The following is a 21770-nucleotide window of genomic DNA, read 5'->3' on the forward strand; positions in this document are numbered from 1 at the left end:
ATGCTATGCATTTTATACACATAAGCTCATTTAATATCCCCAACAATCCTGAGGGAGGGATATTATCATTGTTCGGACCACTTCACAGAGGAGGAAACTGAGGCTAGGAAACATTAAGTCTCTTGTCTGAAGTAGTTAATTGGTGGTAGGGTGGGGATCACACTGATCCTTAGCTGGAGGGGGAAAATAGAGTTTGAATATTAAGGAAAATCAGGAGAGACTTCAACAGGAGTTAAGCTTATTGACATGAGAGGTATCCCCAGAAAGACTATGGCAAAGCCACCACTGGGGATAGGATGTGAAGATATAAAAATGAACATTTTTCATAAAGGAAAAGGGCCAGTGTAGTCAAAAATATAATGAAAAGAAAACAGGGATTTCTTTAAATTGCTCCCACTGCCCTAAATATACAGCAAAATAAAGAGAGCATAGTTTTCTCAAACTGGGACCCATAATTTTCATCTCAACCCAGCATACAGATATATAGACACATAGCCTGGTTCCTTTCTATTCTGCTCCATTACATTCTTCTGGTAATGTTGGCCCCGAACCACTAAAATTACCTTATAAACCCCAAAAGTGTTTTAAGCTCCACTTAAAAAAAAAAACAAAACAAAAAAAACAAAAAAACAAAAAAACCACTACCCAGCTGGAAATTACAAGTTTCCACATGGAGCTATTAGTATTTTTAAAAACGTTCATACTTTAAAAAAAAAAAAAAAAAAAAAAAAAATTCATACTTTTAAAGGGTAGGGGTCACACAGACTTGCTAACTTCAGCAATTTTGCAGTAGACTCTGGGAATGGACCTAATACAAAGGTTTTTAGTGTAAGATCCCAGGAGAACTTTTCAAAGGCCTTTGAACCTTCTAGAATTAGACCCAAAAGTATGTGCATGATCATCTCTACACTTGTATAAGGAGCAGCTCTATGGCTTTTACCCGCTTTTCAAATGAGGGAACCCACAAAAGTTCTATATGCAAATGTATTCATTTTGTGAGGGTCACCAAACCCAGCAAGGAAACTACATAAAACTTCTCCTACGTGTAAATACATTCCAGGAGAGAAGAGTATCCCAACCAAGATGGCCACGAAACTGTGCTATAGAACAGAGAGTAGCAATTCGGCAGGACATACATAGGACCTCTTTCATTTACTCTACAAAACTAAGTGTCTCCCAGGGGTGATTAATGACAGGGTCCCTGATATCCCTGATGTCCCAGCGTGAGGACACCATGATTCTAAAATCTGCAAAATTTAAGATTATCACCTACCTACATTTCCTGCCTCCAACGCAGAACTGGCAGAATGTGAAGGTAATTACTTTTTTTAAAGGTATTTATTTATTTATTTATTTATTTATTTATTTATTGGGGAGGGGAGGGGAGGGGAGGGGAGGGGAGGGGAGGGGAGGGACAGAGAGATAATCCCAAGCAGGCTCTATGCTGACAGACGTGGGGCTCACAAACCATGAGATCATGACTTGAGCCGAAATCAAGAGTTGGACACTTAACCGACTGAGTCACCCAGATGCCCCAAGGTAATTACTTTTCAGAAAAATCATTGTTTTATCACTGCTTGTTCCTGATTATCAGCTAAAAATACATCAAGAAAAGGTTCACACTGATTTAAACAATCATGAAATGTAGCCACCCTCAGATAAAAGCGGTATCCAATTTTCATTAAAAAAAAATTTGGGGGGGGGGGCGCCTAGGAGGTTCAATCTGTTAAGCGTCCAACTTTGGTTCAGGTCATGATCTCACCATTCATGGGTTCGAGCCTCGCATTGGGCTCTGTGTTGACAGCCTGGAGCCTGCTTCAGATTCTGTGTCTCCCTCTCTCTCTTCCTCTCCCCAGCTCATGCCCTGTCTCTCTGTCTCTCTCTCTCTCTCTCAAAAATAAATTAACATTAAAAAAATAAAAACCATTAAATTTTTTTTTAATTTTTTTAATATGGCCTTCTTCTTACCCTGCAGTTGGCACAATTAGCCCTCTCACTGAATATTAATCAAGTCTTCTTATCAGATCAAAGTTGATAAAAATAATTGTGTCTCAGGACTAAGATAGCATTCAATGTGATGGAATATGTGTGCCATGTCCTGGGGTTTCCTCTCGTAGGAAATGTCTTCTCCTACAGAAACGTCCTGACTTCTCGGACTTTGCACTGCTGCTTCGGGAAGGCAGAGTCACTCACCCAGTTTGGACAAATGACCCACACGCATGCCTAGCTCAAGCCTCCACTTCCCCTCTCTTTGGGATCTCCCAGGCCCACAAAGAACCCAAGGTCTGGCCTGCTCTAGATTACAGAGCAGGTAACTCTAGAGGGCTTGCCTCATGGGAGGATGCCTACTTTTGTCCAGTGCTTGCCCTGCATCTAACTCTGTTCCTGAATCTTACTGTCGCTGTACCTCTACGTCACAACCTCCGATCCCACATCTAATAGTAACAAAGGGGATCGTTTGATCTCCATCCGATGACTCCTCCATCTGGACATCCAGTTGGTCCAGAACCTGCACAGGGATAAGAGCCTCTCCAGTCCCACCCAGCTCGGTCTTCTCCACATTCCGGGTTTTAGGTGGGTTGAACACATCCAATTGTGCGCTTGACTCGGCTGTTACTTTCCAATTTTAGATGACCTGTGCCTACTTGATCAGACAACTGCCTAGCCCCGTTGTGACACAGCTGCCACCCAGCGGAGAAGTTTCTGGAAACCAAAGCCTATAACCACCGGCCCAGCTCAAGAGAGAATTTCAGGAAGAAGATACATTCCCCTCTGTTACTGCCCAGTGACAGAACTAACATGAAGTTTGCAGAGGGCAGTTTAACAGACATTCGGGCAGTTAGAGTTTCCAGGTCTCTGCAGAAAGAGGACTTCATTCTACCCTCCAAAGTGAATTTTTAGAACAACAAACATTCAGGTGTGACTATTTTGACACACCCCCTAAGGCTAATAAAGTTGAATTATCAATGGCTTCCTAGCTGCTCTACAGACTCCACTCTGCCAGAGATAGAATAACTATCCAAGAACCCAAAGCCAAGGTTCTGGTTCCTACTTAGATTTTCCATTTCCAGGTCTGATTGAACAACACGTGCCAATTTTGTCATGGTACATCCAACAAAAATTTAAGACTTAGGAAATAAATCTTTTGGGATGTGAGACTAGGAGAAAAGAATTCCGTACATATACATCTACTTGTCATTATCCTGGTAATGTTACTAGAAAGAAAAAAATCTGATTCAACCTCATGTCATGTGCAGAATGTTTCCTGTGTGTCTTCACATGACAAGGTGGCTTCCAGGGTTTGAACCAAGCTTGGTGTTTCTCAAGTGGCTTTGTGTCATTAACGTCAGTGCAAACATGGATGGGCTATTTTTTTTTCTTTTCTACAGCGCTAATTTCCATGGCTCCACATGCTAAATGCTAAAGTATATCATCTTTAAGAAGGATGAATTGGGGCACCTGGGTGGCTCAGTCAGTTAAGCATCTGACTAGATTAATCAGGTCACGATTCATGGCTCATGGGTTTGAGCCTCACGTCAGGCTCTGTGCTGACACCTCGGAGCCTGGAGCCTGTTTCGGATTCTGTGTCTCCCTCTCTTTCTGCCCCTCCCACGCTCATGCTCTCTCTCTCTCTCTCTCTCAAAAATAAACATTAGGGGCGCCTGGGTGGCGCAGTCGGTTAGGCGTCCGACTTCAGCCAGGTCACGAGCCCCGCGTCAGGCTCTGGGCTGATGGCTCGGAGCCTGGAGCCTGTTTCCGATTCTGTGTCTCCCTCTCTCTCTGCCCCTCCCCCGTTCATGCTCTGTCTCTCTCTGTCCCAAAAATAAATAAAAAACGTTGAAAAAAAAATTAAAAAAAATAAATAAATAAAAATAAACATTAAAAAGATTTTTTTAAAAAAGGATTAATTGATAGACAATAATAATACAACTTCAAAGTATCTTTTTGAATCCCTGTTTGCACATCTTCTGGACAATATACCTAGGAGTGGAATTGCTGTGTCAAATGGTAATTTCATGTTTAACATTCTGAGGAACCACCAAACTGTTTTCCAGTGCAACTGCCACAATTTGGCATTCCCAACGGCAATGTACAAGGGTTTCTAATTTCTTCACATGCTCACCAACATTTGTTGTTTTCCTTTGTTGTAACTATAGCTATTCTACTGGATGTGAAATGGTTTCCCCTTATAGTTTTGATTTGCATTTTCTTAATGACTAATGATGGTGCACATCTTTTTATGTGCTTATTGGCCATTTGTATATCTTTTTTAGAGAAAGGTCTATTTGCCCATTTTTTTTTAGTTGGCTTGTTTTTTTTGTGGTGTTGGTTGAGTTGAATGACCAATGTTCATAACAGCACTATCCATAAAAGCCAAAAGGTGGGAACATAAATGCCCACTGATGGATGTCTGGATAAACAAGATGTAGTATGTATATATAATAAGGTATTAGTCACACACACACACACACACAGGAATGAATACCTGATACATACCACAACCTGAATGAATCTTGAAAACACTAAGCTAAGTGAAAGAAACTAATCAGAAAAAGACAAACATTGAATGATTCCACTTATATGAGAAATTGCCTACGTGGAATAAACAAATTCACAGAGACAGAATGTAGAATAGACATTATGGGTGGGGATGGGGAGGCTGTTACTGTTTAATGGGTACAGGGTTTCTGTCTGGGAGGTTGAAAAAGTTCTGGAAACAGATAGCGGTCACGGTTGTACAACATCATAAATGTACTCAATTAACCCTGCCGGACTTTGCACTTAAAAACGTTTAAAGCGGTGAATTTTTTGTTACGTCTCTCCTACCACACACCCAAAAAGAGCAGCTCAGTTTTATTCACTTTATATTTCCAAAAATAATCAGCCAAGAAAAACATCCACGACATGGAAGAAGAAAAAAAAAAAAGGTGGTTTTGAGCAAAGGCGGTGGAGTCAGTGGGCCCTGAGGCAGGTGCAAGCAGGAAATGGCACATGGGTAAGATGGCATCAGGCTCACGAGACAATCTCAGCTCTGCATCGAGGGGCCTGCGATGGTGGGCATGTCCTCCCACCTCTTAGAGCCTCTTTAGCTACAGGGTTGGAAAAGAGGAGCAGTGACCTCAGAGGGTCACCCGGGGGATACAGGAAGCGACCTCCCGGAAGTGCTCGGTGCAGGGACGGGCCAGAGCAAATGCTCCACACGGCTTCACTGGCCTGCACCCCCTCCTAAGACCGCAGGCTTCCCCAAGTCATTAGAGCTCAGTCTAGACACTGCCCTCTTAGCGTGTGTTATCGCCATGCCCTTCTGCGTTTTTTCCAGTATTTCAGGACAGAACTTTCAGAGCAAGTAAAACTTGCTCCTTACATAACACATAAGAAACCAAACTGGTGGAACAAAGTGTAGGAAAACATTAACCCTCCCTGACATCCTTCAGCAACGGACTCCGCGGAGGAGGAGAAAAGAAGTCTAGCACGAAATAGGGTAAATGTTAACAGTGGTGAAGCAGGCCAAAGGGGAGTTCTAACTGCCTTCTTTTTGCTTATCTATACAGTCTCATCTCTCTGCAATGAATGATGCATGATCATTTAAAAATACTAGAGAAAAAGGGCAACTGGTGGCTGGTTGGCTCAGTCGGTGAAGCATCGGACTTTGGCTCAGGTCACGATCTCACAGTTCGTGAGTTCTAGCCCCACGTCGGGCTCTGTGCTGACAACTCAGAGCCTGGAGCCTGCTTCGGATTCTGGGTCTCCCTCTCTCTCTGCCCCTCCCCTGCTCGTGCTCTCTCTCAAAATAAATAAACATTAAAAAACAACCTTAAAAAAAATTGCTCTGGAGTTGAGTCTGTAGCCTAAAGTTGAGGCTTTCTTCCTGCTTCCTCCCCTCCCCCCCCACAGCCCACCCCTCACTGCGATCCCTCTGCCTGGTCCTGATGCAGAAGATGGTTCCGGGTGTGCGTGCGCTGATCACTCCCCGCCGTCCTCACAAAGGCTCATGTGTTTACTCCTCGTGAGAGCTCATGAGTTGGGCACCATCCCCCATCAGAAGGAACGGAAGCCCCCAAAACGACAGTCACTTGTCCACAAGCCCCCAGTCATCAGTGACAAGGCTGGTTTCACACCCAGGCCATATGGCTTCCGAATCCCCACTCTTAGCCTCAACCCCCTCCCCTCTCCTATGTAGTGCTATGGTGGTCACTGCCTGGCGCTCTGTCACCAGGCACGGACTTTCTGTCACCTCTGCCGCACCGCAAGATAGGAGCTGCGACCTACGAATCTCCACTGCGAATATCCATCCGCTAGCACGGTCGCTAGAACATCCACTGAACTGAGTTACTGTTCAGTGGTCCATAACTTGCTCATGCAACACATGTGTCTCCATTTCTATTTCCTTAAGAGTGATAAGCGGCCACGGATAATTAGAGCAAGTTTCATGGCTCTCCCACGTAGGTCAGGCATGACTCCCTCAGCCATGGGGAGTGAGCCACATTTCTCTTCAGGGAATTGGGAGTTTGCAGGTGAAGTCCATGGTAAAGGACTATGTACACTTTGGGCCTTCACAGCCAAAGTCAAGAAAGAACAGAAAACTCAGAGAGAAGCCATTAAAAAGTAGTGCTGTAGACACATCAGGAGAGGAAGCGGAAGAGAGAAGCCTAGCTAGCAATCATCTCAAATCTCATGATGCCCACATGCTGTGGATAATGGAGATGAGACTCCAAGCTCCAGAGGCAGGAAACTGAGGGACCTGGATTCAGAAATGGTTAAACCGTCGTTGGGGAACCTCTTCAAAAAGTCATGACTGCAGGGGCGTCTGAGCGGCTCAGTCAGCAAAGCATCCGACTCTTGGTTTCGGCCCAGGTCAGATCTCACAGATGGTGAGCTCAATCCCTGAGTCGGGCTCTGTGCTGACCTGTGAGCTGAACTCGGCACTCGGAGGCTCCTCGCACCCTCTCCTGTTCTAGGAATGTGGGTTCCCCTTGCCTTTCCGGCTCCCAGAGGCTGCTCCAAGGATACGGCCTTGAGATGGTGATGTGGTGTTGAGAACACTTGTGTGGTACAGGTGACTGAATCCAGGGAGGGCTTTTCACCAACTTTTAAGACTTGGTGGGCGAGTGCAGGGATCCATTCGTCTGCCCCCTGAGACAAGCGTCCTATGTAAGTTCCCTTGCTTATTAAACCTACCAGCCTGGAGTGTGCCTGCCTCTTTCTTCAGTCTCTCCCTGCCCTCTGAGTATGGTCCCGGTTTCATATCCTACCTAGGAAGCTCCCGGGAGGGCTGCAAAACAACAATCTTACAATGGCTTAGTAGAGAAGACATAGGAAATCTCTTAAAAACTCCCAATACTGACTCCAGCCTAAGGGCAGAGAGAAGATGACCACAATGTCAACAAGGACAGTAACAACACAGGTTGACACTTTTTGGGGACATACTAGAAATCAGACACTAAAGAAGGGCATTAATCTTTCTAACTGTTCTAGAAGAAAAGGACTTACCCCAACTTATAAATGAAGACTCCAAAGAACAGAGAGTTTAAGTGACTTACTCAAGGTCACACAGCTAGTAAACAGTAGAGTTATGTTTTATTCTCAGGGTGCAGCTTTTAGCCTTCTTTTCTGTCTCTACTTTCAGAAGGCATCAGGGGCGCCTGGGTGGCGCAGTCGGTTAAGTGTCCGACTTCAGCCAGGTCACGATCTCGCGGTCCGTGAGTTCGAGCCCCGCGTCGGGCTCTGGGCTGATGGCTCAGAGCCTGGAGTCTGTTTCCGATTCTGTGTCTCCCTCTCTCTCTGCCCCTCCCCCGTTCATGCTCTGTCTCTCTCTGTCCCAAAAATAAAATAAAAAACGTTAAAAAAAAAAATTAAAAAAAAGAAGGCATCAAAGTTACCTCAGAATTCTGGGATTCCATCCACAGGGCCCCTGGCATTGCCATGAGCAAAGGGATTAACTATTCAACTTGAAAGTGTGACACTCATGCTGAAGACAAAGATTCTGGTTTATTTTGGCTTCTAAACAATGAAGTACATTTCCAAGTCATTTCTTTGATCCAATTATTTATCTATTTAAGGACCATGCCAGTAACATCCCGGCCAACTGGAACTCCCACGATACAAGGCAATGGAGAATACCTAACCCACAACCATATATTACGAATAGATCATCTTTCCACTGTATTTCCACCCCAGTAAACAAAAAACACATCAACACTGTCAAATTAAAGACCCAAAGTATTTTTTACAGTTCAATACTATTAAATAAGAATCCTGGAAGGAAACATTCTTATGGGGTGTGCCTTTAGAATTTACTCAGAGGGCCTTCGTCTAAAATGATATATAGATGTTTAATACCTCTTATCTGCAGACATATGGGTAATCTTTCTACATTTAAGTCACAAAGAGAGACCAGGAATCAAGGGGTTCGGGACATCAGATAGAGGGAGCATTCAAAGAACTTGTGCCTGTCAACATTTTTCCATTACGTTATTTCCACATGCAGTTCTAAATAAAGGCAATATTTTATTATAAAATCAATAGCATGCTTTACAGTGGCATTGGGGATTTTTTTTTAAGTTTATGTTTATTTTGAGAGAGAGAGAGAGTGAGTGAGCAAGCTGGAGAGGGGCAGAGAGAGAGGAAGAGAGAATCCCAAGCAGGCTCCACGCTGTCAGCACAGAGCCCAATAATGGGGCTCAAACTCAGGAACCATGAGATCGTGATCCGAGCCTAAGTCAAAGTGGGACACGGACCGACTGAGCCACCCAGGTGTCCCTGGCATGGGGGAATTTTTAAAAAACAGACTTAAGGACTCTATTTAAAATCAAAAGAACCCAATGGGGCACCTGGGTGGCTCAGTCGGTTAAGCGTCCGACTTCGGCTCAGGTCATGATCTCATGGTTCCTGAGTTTGAGCCCCACATTGGGCTCTCTGCTGTCAGTGCAGACCCCACTTCGGATCCTAGGTCCCCCTCTCTCTCTGACCCTCCCCCACTTGCATTCTTTCCCCCTCTCTTTCTCAAAAATAAACAAGCATTAAAAAAATTTTGTTAATCAAAATAACCCATTCTTTCACAAGCCAACGGTATATCCTGCACCATTCCCATGTTCTGCTAAGCCCTGCCGTGAGGCGACCCCTTGAAGACTGACCCAGCCCTCAGTGCCGAAGCCCTGTGGCTCTGCCTATAAACACTCTGACCTCAGCTGGAGCCACACCCTTGACTCCCTCCCACAGGTTAGCAGGTGAATTCTCTACCTACTAATGACATGACCACAACACTTTCTCCTTTGGTTTTTAGTTTTGTTCCATTTTTTACATCAGTGCCCTCATTTACCAGTAATGGACTCAAGCAGCTCCTTCTGGGAAAAGCCATGGCTCTTCCCTGCCTTCCGCCGGTCCCAGTTCACCGGGGGGACTTTCTGGAGTGAGAGAGTTAGGGTGAAGGGGATGTCCCCGGTCCCCTAAATGAGAATGACCCATTACCAGCTTGGAAGATGGCTGAAATTTAAAAAGAAACTCCCTACCTACCTGCTTACCAAACCAAAAAGGGAAAAAAGCAAACAACCTTACCAGTCAACTCTACTAGCCTTCTGTCCACACCACGAGCCCCCAGGTAATCCATAATAAGCCGTAACAACCCATGAACCAGAAATGAAGAAGTCCTCTGAAGTGACAATACTGAAAACAGCCAGGACAAGTCTCCATATCCCATATCCTGGGAGAGTCCCCACTCCCTGCAGATGTGTATAATAATGCACTTCCCACCAGGTAATACTTGCCAAGTATTTAAGAAGCCAGATGAAAGGCATTGGTGAAATGCAAAACGCCTGTTAGTGCTGGGCCCACAGGCTGTCCCTCTATGTTCTTCCCAGTGGTGATTAAACCCCTTCTCTACCTTCCAGTGATGTGAGGTTTAATTAATATGCACTTGGGGTTTTAAAATCCCTAGATGAAAAGGGGACCAGATGCGAAAGTTATTATTATTCTGTTCAAAGTACACTGGTAAACTAACATCTGTGGACAAATTTAACTGCATGCGACTCAGAACGGGCTGACAAGGGTCAAACGCCAGAAACACTCGGGTTTGGATTTCTGAAAGGCTCAGAGAGCCCGCCAGCTGTGTGCAGGCCACGATTTGGGTGGCTCACCTTTAGGTGAGACAATAACACACCTGACACATGTTCACTTTTCTCAGAATGGAGACTCCTGATGAGCAACCCGAACCAAGAAGGATGAGTGTCATGGAAAGAGAGTGGAATCTGGCTACAGGCAAGAAGGGGGCTCCCAGAGGCAAAACAGAGCCACATGTAGGGAGGAGGATTTTTCTGCTTTGAAGGTGAACACAACACAGGGCTGCAGAGAACCCTAAATTGTTTTCAAGCATTTCTTGAGCATTTTTGGACTCATTATAGAACGCATAGGCTAACTACACTTGCATGAGGAAAGTCCCTTCTCTTAAGAACTATAAAGAAAGAGATTTGTGGGGAGCCTGGGTAGCTCAGTTGGTTGAGCATCCATCCGACTCTTGATTTCAGCTCAGGTCATGATCTCATGGTTCATGAGTTAGAGCCCCATGTCAGGCTCTGCGCTGACATCATGGAGCCTGCTTGGGATTCTCTCTCTCTCTCTCTCTCTCTCTCTCTCTTCCTCCCTCCCTTGCTTGTACACACACTCTCTCTCAAAATAAATAAACATTTTTTAAAATTTTTTTTTAAGAAAGAAAGAGATTTGTGCTCACATAGGTAGAAAAAAAATACTTCTTAATAAAGCCCCCAAAGCACCAGTGGGATCGGGGCTGTGTGAGCAAGAACCCAACATCACTGCTCAGACTTAAGGGTCGTTGATGGCCGGAGGGTCAAAGTGAGAAAGCTGCCTCACCTCTCAACAGCGCACTCAGAGAGACCCTCCTGAAACCTAAATCCGATCACGTCTGATGGCAACTACACTCACAACCCTCCAAAGGCTTCCCTTCTCACCAACAGTCCTCCTGGCCCCTCCTGGCCTCATCTCCCATTTCTCCAGAATGCTCTCTCCACCCAAGCCCCAGTGGCCTCCAAGCTACTTTTCCAGCACACCAGACCCCCTGCTTCTCTCCACGGAGATCACCCCTGTCTGTTAACCAAAAAACAACAACAACAACAACAACAACAACAACAAAAAACAAAAAACAAAAAACAAACAAGCAAAAACCTCTTTGCTCCAAAGTCACCCCTGCAGTGGGCCTTTCCTCACCCCCATCCCAAAGTTCAATTCCCTGGACTCTTCCTGGCCCCTTCCTTGCTTCGTGGCCCCCCACTGCGGTGATAACCCAACACACTCCGTGTTCTAACCAGTTGTTCATTGTCTGTCTTCTGCCTCCAGGATGCCAGTTACATGCATGCACATTCTTCTAGGTCTCGTTCACTACTATGCCCCTGGAACCTGGAAGTGGCCTGGCATAAAGTGAAATGCTCAGTAACTATTTGCTGAAGGCATGAATGAGGACCTCAGAAAAGTGACAGACCACCTGTAAGGAGAAACGCTGATGAAAACGTCCAGAAAAATCTGTGTAATCGCTCAGTCCCATGTTCGTGTGCCCCGTACACACAGCTTCCAAGAGAACTCCCCAGGGAAAGGTCACACGATCAAGGCAGGAGTGGACGGTTTCCAGTCTCCGGGCCATAGTATTTTTAAATGCTACCAAAGTCAACTCCTTCATCACCATGCCCATTGCAGGAAAGTCCCACTAACCTGTAACATACCAAAGGGTAAGTTCATCAAAACTGCATCCTTAATACCAACAATGGCACGATACAAGATCAGAAGGGAAAAACAGGAACTTGAAATCAACGCTTTCACAGCCCTGAAGGTGCCAGGGATCAAGATCTCCATTCTCATGATACCCCAGTTCTCTGAACATCAGAGTCTCCTGCTTGATAAGGAACCTCTGTGCCGTCCGCCAGCTGCTGCCCAAGCAGAGGGGCCAGAAAGGACTTTGAGAAGTAATACAAATCAAGAGACATTTTACTGGGCACCGTGAAGAGAATTTACAGCTGTTTCCCCAACCGTGGCTTGTATGTTGGGTATACAACGTGGCTATCGTTGGGTAGATTTTATTTTATGGAGTATTTTCAGGTTTGTAGCAAAAGTGAGCAGGATGTAGGGTTCTCCTGGGCCTCCTGCCCCTACACCCGTACAGCTGCCTCCATTATCAACAACCCCACCGAGTAGCACACAGCTCTTATCCTCAGTGAACCTATACTGCTACGTGATCAACCCAAATCCATCATTTACGTCAGGGGTCACACTTGGTATCGTACATTCTGCGGGTTGTCACAAATGTATGATGACATTATATTCACCATTATAAAGACCACACAGAGTTGTTTCACTGCCCTTAAAATCCTGCGCTCAGCCTGTTCACCCCTTCCTCCCCTCCCCCAAGCTCCTGGCAACTACTGACTTTTATTGTCTCCATAGTTCTGCCTTTTCCAGCATGTCACAGTGTTGAACCAGACAGTATGTACTTTTTCTTTTTTCTTTTTTTTTTAGTTGGTTTATTTGAGAGAGAGAGAGAAAGCGAGAGAGACAGGGAGAGAGCGAACGGGGGAGGGGCAGAGAGAGAGAGAGAGAGAGAGAGAGAGAGAGGGAGAGAATCTTAAGCAGACTTCATGATGTCGGTGCAGAGCCCAACATGGGGCTCCATCCACGAACCGTGACATGAGATCATGACCTGAGCCGAGATCAAGAGTCAGATGCTTAACCGACTGAGCCATCCAAGTGTCCTCTTATATATTTTTTAGATTGTCCCTCTACACTTGGGGTTCTTCCACGGCTTTCATGGCTTGATAGTTCATTCTTTTTAGTGGTGAATAATATCCCGTTGTATAGATGACCATGGCTCACTTATCCACTCAGCTGCTCGAGGGCCTTCCGCCTACTAAACTGCTTCCACGTTTGGGCAGTTATGAATGCAGCTGCTATGGACAACTGTGTGCTGTAGGTTTCAGTGCAGGTAGATGCTTGTAGGTTTCTACCAGCATTTTCGGAAGCAAAAAGATAACCGAGAGAAATGGAAAGGAAAACCCTAGTGAGATGAAGACAAAACATCTCCATACTTAGAAAGAGGAAAGTCCCTCTTTCTAAGAACCTTTTTTGAGACATTAAATCATCAAAGAAGTCTGGTTTCAGTTTTATACATACGTGCATCCATTCTGCACGCTATGCTTTCCTCAAGCACTTCAAATGGATTTACGAACTCTGAAATGTAAAATGTTTTGAATGTTTTCTTTTGTCCCTATCTTAAAAATCTGTCGGTGGGACTTTGCTGTCAATTCCATTACCCTCAGTCCATTTTTCTCAACTGGTGCCACTAGCCTGTGACTTTGGTTGAGAGACCCACCAGATCTGCCACATCCCTGCCTGAGTTCCATGAGCCTCTCACTGGGCATAGCACATGGCAGGTGCTAAGCAAATTGTTGGCTGGTAAATGCGTTTTCAACATTCAACCAAGATTATGACAAATTTTAAAACAAAAATTCATAGGGGTGCCTGGGTGGCTCAGTCGAAGCATCTGACTTCGGCTCAAGTCATAACCTTGCGGTTCATGAGTTCAAGCCCAGCATCAGACTCTGCTGACAGCTCGGAGCCTGGAGCCTGCTTCAGATTCTGTGTCTCCCTCTCTCTCTGCCCCTCCCCAACTCGCTCTCTCTCTCTCTCTCTCAAAAATAAATATTAAAAAATTTTAAAACAAAAATTCACAGAAGTCCCTAGACACAGATCTAGAAATTAATTAGTAACGTAAGCATTCATTCAACCAATTCCATCAAAATCCCATTAGGATTGTTAAACAAAAGGCATAAGAAATGTGGGGATCTCAAGTCAGATAGATCCATGTAATGGAAAAGGGGAGCCAGCCCATCACATGAAAACATAGACCACAGGCCATTAGGCCAAAACTCCTCAAGGCATCTCTCAGGATGAAATGTGGTAAAATATGATGCCCAGGAACTCGAACATATTTTAAGATAAGATATCAGATATCAGAAGGAACCATTTTCTCAATGATTTCTTAAATCAAAATTCATTCTCAACATTTCTGAAATCGAAATGCGTTCCTACTACCCAAGACCCCACATTGCCTTACTACTCAGGATCGGGAATCCCCAACTGTGCCACACCAGCTTTAAAAACTCAAATCACAGGGCATTTTAGCAGGCCTTCCATTTTCCATTTGTAAACGTAGACATTTACAAAATGTCTCCTGAAGGCTGACATTTCGCAGATGAATTTCCCCACATCCTGTATTTACCACATTCAAAGTATTCCTGGGCATTCCCACCCACTCCCATTTGTGAGTTATAAAGGGAACTGGAGAGGAGGCCAGATGGATAAATAGACAGGGGTCACCTGAACCAAGGTTCTCACTTGCCGGATTGCCATCTGATTTCAAATTATAGAAATAAGAGGCAGGCAATCGGAGTTTAAATGCCAACTTGATGTGCTCTTGACAAGATGGAAATATTTAACATTCAGATCCGCTTTGTGCGTTCTTTTCACTCTACAGTCCCAATGAAAAAGTAATCCACATAGAATGTAGCCACTGCTGGGAAAAAGCAAGTATACACTCCTATGTTCCTTTACGCAGCTAGCAACAAAATGGTGTGTTTTCTCATTTTGTTTAATTTCTCTACTGCTGAAAATTACTTCCAGATTTTGTCTCTTCTTTAGTTTCCATTTTCGTCCTACATGAAAACCCATTCTTGGAGTGAAAAGGAAAGAGAGAGAAAGAAAACACAACCAGAGGGTGACACAATGTTTTAAGTATAACACCAAAAATATAAAACGCAGCCACAGCATCTGGGTCTAAAACAACACATTTAAATAAATAATGTAGTAATACCAGGTTAAAAAGTCGAGTCTTGATACATAATATCCTTATTCCAGGCTCTATCATACAGGAAGAGACTTCCCTACATCACAAGGACCCTGACCACATAATTCACTGCCCCAACAGCGGACTCTCCTAATGTCCAAGAGTTAGGAAGGGCACATCAAAAAAAACAAAAAAAAACAAAAAAACTCAGGTCCCTGGACTTCTACCCTGGCGCCCTCCTCCGCCTTCCATTTCCTTCCATAAACATTAACTGGCAAATAATAACCATTTTGTTTAAATACAAATGACTGCATTTACCTCTCTCACCTAATTAAAAACAAACAAACAAACAAACAAAACCACAACCAAAGAAATGGCCCTTCACCGAAAGAGAAATAGCGCTGCGCCCTCGCAAGAGACAACTTCCAGCAGTGTCAACACTGACACTGGAACCACCCAGAGAAAACCTTCAAACCACCACCAAGGAACTGAGTGATAAAACTCCCACACTCATATTCATGCTATTTATATGATAATTAAAATCACCCTCCAAGGACCTAAAAAAAAAGTCCGCTGGTTACTCATGACTAAATGGCCCATCAGGCACCCGCACAAACTAGATTTCTCTAAACGCGGAAAAATCGGAACAGCCAGATGGTAGCCACACTCGTGGAGAGCACCGCATAACGTATGGATTTGTCCAATCACACTGTGTTGTTCACGTGAGACTAATGCAACGCAGGGAATTAAAATAAAAAACAGTGTTTAAATTTCAGATTAAAAGAAGAAAGTGGAACAGAAAAACTAAACCCTCACGTGGGATGTCTGTCCCTGATTTCTTAAAAAGAAAGAAATACTATGGGTGCACCGACAGTTCCAGCAACAGAGGAAGATGGGAAATGGAAAGGGCCACAGAGGCACGGGGTAGTCAGGAGGGCCGACCGCCCATACGCTGGCTGCATCATCTCTTACCGCTCTCTGCCTCAGTTTCTTCAGCTGTGAAACTGAGATGCTAATAGCTCAGTGGGTTATTGGGTTATTAACGCGGTTAATACACGTTAAGCATTTAAAACTGTGCCAGGCAGAGAGTGAGCTCTTAATAAGCAACAGAAATCAGGAATATCATTAATAGCTTTCCCGATCGTTCCACCATTCTACCGCGGAATGGCTAACGTCCCGACCCTTCCAAAACACCAAACTTCTCGATGATGGCTCTCATGTGGCTCCCTATGAACTTTCCCACGGCGTTATCATTTCTCCCCTTCTACACTGTAAGTTCCTTGAGGGGGTGCGAGCTGTGTGTCACACGTTACTGACCCCTCCACGGACACCTCCAAGGATGATACCCAGGGCCACCCAACGAGTGACTTGAAGAAATGAAGAAATCAACGAACTACCTTCCCGCCTCCCAATCAACATGAAGCCCAGACACTGGATGTCACTGCGTTAACTTGAATACATTACCACCTTACTTCGGTTTGTTGCGACGTCTGTAAATGCATTAGAGAAATAAAGAGCAACGGTTATTATTACCCAGAGGCTAGAGTAGGAAAAGCTTTCAATCAACCCTTGTGGCTTTTGGCTTTTCCACCGTGACTGAACTCCATGCTTGCTTTGCATGTAGGCGACCGTAATTACCTCCGATGTTCCCTCTAAAGCTAAAACCACCAAAAACCCGCTCGAGTGTCACATGCTGTCAACTCTGGATGTTTCTTTCAGGCACAATTGGGCTGCCTCACGCACTCCCTGTCTGGGGGTTCTGCATTACCATCCTTCCTATTTCCACCGAAGCTTTCGGTCCCCATTATGCAGACTGATGCTGCCTGAGCTCACTGATTCTCACTGAGAAGGGCCCCCACTGCTCTATCTCAACTCTCCTGGGATTTCAGGTACTTTCACCGGAGCCTCCAGCAAAGCTAACCCAGCCCTCAGGAATGAATGCTCTTGCTAGCTCTGAAAGTAATTATCTGCAATCCCATCACTTTCCTCACCACCCCCACCCCCACCCCCAGACCATTCACATTCTCTCATAAGAAAACAGAACTCCAAAAGCATCAATTAGGAGCGGAGAGAAAAGGCTTTGCTCTGAGCCAACTGGCTTCCTCCCAAGCTAAACACACTTATGTAAACCTGACTCCATTAGTGCCCGGCCTGCGGACGTACCAGGGTCCCTAGCTTTCTGGACTGAAGCTTTTGTTTACCCACTCTCAGGTAGGTATTTCCCAGTCAGCTTCTCCTCCTGTGGAGACTGGATACAGCCACCCCTACCCCCCACCCAGGCAACCAAATGTGACATCAAAGGAGCCTCCCGAGTGACCATCTGTCCCTGCCATGCCAATGTTTATGCAATGTGGGCACAAGAGGCACAGAAGAGCCAAACGAGCCAGGGTGTCCTGCTGCGTCAGGCCCAAGGCACCAACATCTCAGGCTCGATGTGCTGCAGGATAAGACAGTGATGAGAAAGTCCTCAGTCTAGCTAGGGAGGGTCCTTCTTAAAAAGAAGGAAGAACTTTTAACTTTCCTGAGGGTGTTCAAAGAATGGTCTTGATTATGTTTCACCTGTGGATGGCTATCTAAAAATAAAGTCAGATCCCTAATATTAAAGTTTTTCAAGTATTGGACACCCCACTCCCAAAAAACCCCACCTACACATGGTATTTCAGGCAATCCTGACTTTAGCAAACCACAAGAAGCGACGTGCTAAGGGGAATTGGCTACGGTAGAAAAGGAAAAGGTCAGAAAAGAACCCAGGAGCCTCAGAATTCTAGCGTTAATAGGATCATGAGAATCATCATCCAAACACCTGTGTCTAATTAGAACGAAAGAGTCATGGTTTAGAAGTCAAACAAAAGACAGTTCAAATCCAGGGTCACCACAATATGTGGTTTTAGTGAGATCACATGGGTTCTGACTGGACTTGGAGAGGAGAATAGCACATGCCGGCATGGTCATGGGGATCAGTCATATACTCTGATAGAGAACACTTAGCAGAATGCCAGGCACACACACATATACGTAGCTTCTTTTCCTCTGTATCTTCAGTTCTGGACTGACCCTCTTTCCTGGACATAAAGGTAGAGGCAAACCCAAGAGGAGACAAAGTGTGTCTGAGTCAGCCAAGGAGGGGAGGTCACTGTGGACAGGTGGCAGCCATCAGCAAAATGCAATATATTGACGCTGGAAGACATCTTTGTTATGTTTCAAATGGGTGGGGTGAGGGGAGACACTTGACATGTTTCACCCATGATTCGCATGAAGTTTGTCAAACCACAACCCAAGAACTGGAAGAAAATCCACATTATTCATCACATAGATCTCCTTAAATTCCCATGGTTGGGGGGGGGGTGCGGGGAGTGGGGGGAGCGGTGGTAGAGGATGGCTAGCCATTGTGCTTGAAGCCAAGGGATGAGACATCCACTCTGTGGTTCAACTTGGACAGCTGCAGTGTGAAAATGTGCACATGGGCTCACACAAAAATGGGCTAACAAATTTTAGATTTGTCCATTGCTTGTTTTTTTTTCAATTTTGTTCCCTGACCACATTATTTCACAGAACCTAGAAACAACCTTGGCATTTCTTTGGACAGCTCTGACTAGGTTCTGATTAATCCCCAAAGAGTCAAGTCGCCAAATACTTACCCTGTGGTTCAGGGCACGCAATGGTAGCTCTCCAGGATTTACAATCATGCTGGGGTGGGGTGGGGGAGAAGATACACAGCAGTCCCCCGTCATCTGCAGAAGATACATTCTGAGACCCCCAGTGGATGTCTGAAACCGCAGACAGTACCAAAGCCTATATACACAATGGCTTTTCCTAACTACATGTACCTAAGATAAAGCTTGATTTATAAATTAGGCATAGTAAGAGATTAACAATTAACTAATAAGAAAACAGAACAACTAAAAACTATACTGTAATTTACAAAGTTATGTGAATGTGGTCTCTCAAAATATCTTACTGTGCTATACTCAGCCTTCTGCTTGTGCTGATGGAAGATGATAAAATTCCCACATGATGAGATGAAGTGAGGTGAGTGATGCAGACACAGTGACGTAGTGTTAGGCTACTGCTGACCTTTTATTTTTTTAAGTAGGCTTCACATCCAGCAAGGAGCCTGGTGCGGAACTTGAACTCACGACGCTGAGATCAAGGCCTGAGCTGAGACCGAGACTTGGAAACGCCTAACCGACTAAGCCACCGAGGTGCCCCTACTACGGGACCTGCAGACGGCAGGTCAGAAGGAGGATCACCTGATTGTGGACGATGGCTGACCATGGACCAGGGGGAAGTGAAACCACAGATAAGGGGAAACTGCTATACAAACAGTACTCGTTCCGAAAGGGGAAAATGACAGCAGGTTGGGCCAGACCAGAGAAGCAGCAAGGAGGAAGGAGGTTGGGGTAGATGCTGAAAGAGAGCTGGGAGAAGGCCATGTTAGGGGGCAAGTGAGTGGACAAATGCTCAGAGACAGGACTCAGGTAGGGCTGACTGGGGGAACAGCCTGCGGACAGCGAGACAGTCAGTCACTCATTAAGCAGGTCATTACGGAACACCCCACGGCAGCCCCTCTAATCCACGCTGAGGCAAATGTACAGAAAAGGGAGGGCACGCAGTCCTGCCTTGCAGAAACACAGGAACATTCTGGCTAAGAGCAGAGATCCTGGAGTCAGGTGACTGGGGCTCCAATTGCTAGCTAGCTCCCCACTTTCTACCTCTGTTGCTTTAAACAAGTTACTGAAGCCAGAGTTAGAACTCCTGTCTAAGTTATTTATTAGGAAGCATTTGTACAGAAAACAAGTTGGGGAGCAGGAAAAGGGGGAAACAGGACAAAGGAAACCTCAGAGTTGTCCTAAAATCCGCGTGCCCCGCCCCCATGGTTAGTCCTGCCTAAGGACCGCCCTGGAAGTAGAGGAATTCCTTGGTCAAAGGGGGATCCACCCCCAAGGGCAGCCCCTCCAGCAAAGAAGGAGCCTCATGGGAGTGAAAGCACACGGCAGCGAACAAATATGCACGAAAGCTAAGTGAATCCGGGGCGCTGGGGCAAAGCACGGAAGGCAGGTGCCACGAAGGGGCTCGCCGTTGTTCTAATATTCTTGTAGTGTTATCATTTATATCAGTTTTTTTAGCCCTTGAAAAAGCCAAAGAACCCAATTATGATAATCCTGTGTGATGTACATGCTGCAAGGGAGGTCCCCAGGCTGCCTTGTACACGCGGAGAGCCGAGTGGGAAAGGCGGCCGGTCTGGTTCAAGAGCAACAGGTAAGACCGGAGGCACAAGTCACAGCAAGACCCGCAAAAGCAGGGCCTGCCGCGCCGGCTGGGAAACTATAAAAACTGTGGGCATCAGAATGCAAAAGCGTGCAGCCGCTGTGGAAAACAGTAGGGAGGCTTCTCAAAAAACTTAAAAATAGCACTACCATATGATCCACGAGCCCACTCATGGGTATTTTTCATCGGGAAGAAACGAAAGCAGATCTCAAAGAGATACGAGCACTCCCGTGTTCACTGCAGCACGATTCACAACAGCGGAAATGTAAAAACCACCTAAATGTCCAGCAACGGATGAATGGGGGGCAAAAAAAAAATGCAGTGGGTACGGGCGCAATGGAATATTAGTCAGCCTTTAAGAAGAAGGAAGTCTTGCAGTATTGCAGCAACGTGGATGAACCCGGAGAACATGATGCCATGTGAAATAAGCTGGTCACAGAAAGACAAATGCCACATGATTCCACGTACATGGGGGCATCTGAAATAGTCTAACTCATGGAAGCAGAATGGTGCTTGCCTGGAGCCGGAGGGAGGGGGGAAGTGGGAAGGTGCTAATCATCGGAGACGTTATTTCAGTGATGCCAGATGAAAACGTTCTGGAGATCCACCGTGAAATACTGTGCTGATAGTGAATTACACTGTATTGTACATTTAAAAATCTGTTAAGAGGGTTGGTCTCAGGCTAACTGGGTTGGTTTCAGGCTAACTGCTCTTACTACACTCAGATCAAAAGAAAAACAACAACACGGTGGGGATCGTGCCTCAGGAAGCATCTGCGATTCCTCCTCTCCCCCGAGCGGGTAGTCCCATATTATTGTTCAAACTCTGAATCGGCCAGCATACGATCAAAACGTGATAAAGGGTGAATAGTGCGGCGTTGTTACCCAACATCCAGGCTTGGGTGGGTTTGTTCATGGGGAGGAAGGCAAACACAAAAAGAATAATTGCAACTCTGTGTAGTCATAAAGCCCCTTGTGGTCTAATTCATTCCCTCCCCCCACCCCCAGGAAGTACAGGAGGACTGACATGGCCCTGTCCCCGCTTGGCAGAAGGGAAAGTGAGGGAGGAAGGTGTCTGCGGCATTATTTCTCTGCTCAGAGTGCCTGTAAGGTTGTAGATTTACGGCTCGACCCTTTCAGTGGAAGCTCTATCAAAAGTAACATGATCTCATGGCCACAGCCCCAGAAAAACCCCATGCTGATACCAAGTTTCCCCTGTTGCACTCCAAAATAATTCCTTCTTCTCCTTTCCTGGTATCACAAGGGCAGGCAAAACTGATGCCAGGAAGACAAAGGTCGGAAGACTACTCCGTGAGGTCTTTGAAACAATATAATCTGAGAATCAGGGGGAATCTTCTTCCTCATGACTCAAAGCATAAAGAATCAATGCTAATCGGTGGTCACTCACAAGGGGCAGACCCAGCCCGTGGGGTCCCTGACATGGGTTGTACCACTGTGCCCTCTTCATCAAGCCCAAAACATTGGCTTGTCCGTGGAATGATCCAACAATGGGACCCTACACGTCCAATGGTTCCCAGGAACTCAATTTCAAAGCCTCAAGTTGTGAATGAGGAGAATCAGCAACCCCTCTTTCCACAAAACAGCAGTCACAAATAACAAACCTCCTACTGTCCCAGGACAGGAGGATTTGGCCAGGGTCCTAA

At 45.5% G+C, this 21770-nt stretch overlaps 1 protein-coding gene across 8 annotated transcripts in view; it reads right to left on the reverse strand.

The window, feature by feature from the left end:
• Positions 1–21770, reverse strand: part of TIAM1 (TIAM Rac1 associated GEF 1) — a 396414-nt gene that overhangs the window by 179424 nt on the left and 195220 nt on the right. Inside the window, exon 1 of one of the 8 annotated variants that reach the window (XM_058731854.1) lies at positions 16307–16783. The exons of the other annotated variants lie outside the window; for them this stretch is intronic. The gene's annotated coding sequence lies outside the window, so the exon portion shown is untranslated. Of the gene's footprint in view, positions 1–16306; positions 16784–21770 lie in introns of those variants that run through there. 8 annotated transcript variants of the gene reach the window in all.

Source organism: Neofelis nebulosa, chromosome 5 (assembly GCF_028018385.1).
Source record: "Neofelis nebulosa isolate mNeoNeb1 chromosome 5, mNeoNeb1.pri, whole genome shotgun sequence".
In the NCBI taxonomy this organism is placed as follows: domain Eukaryota; kingdom Metazoa; phylum Chordata; class Mammalia; order Carnivora; family Felidae; genus Neofelis; species Neofelis nebulosa.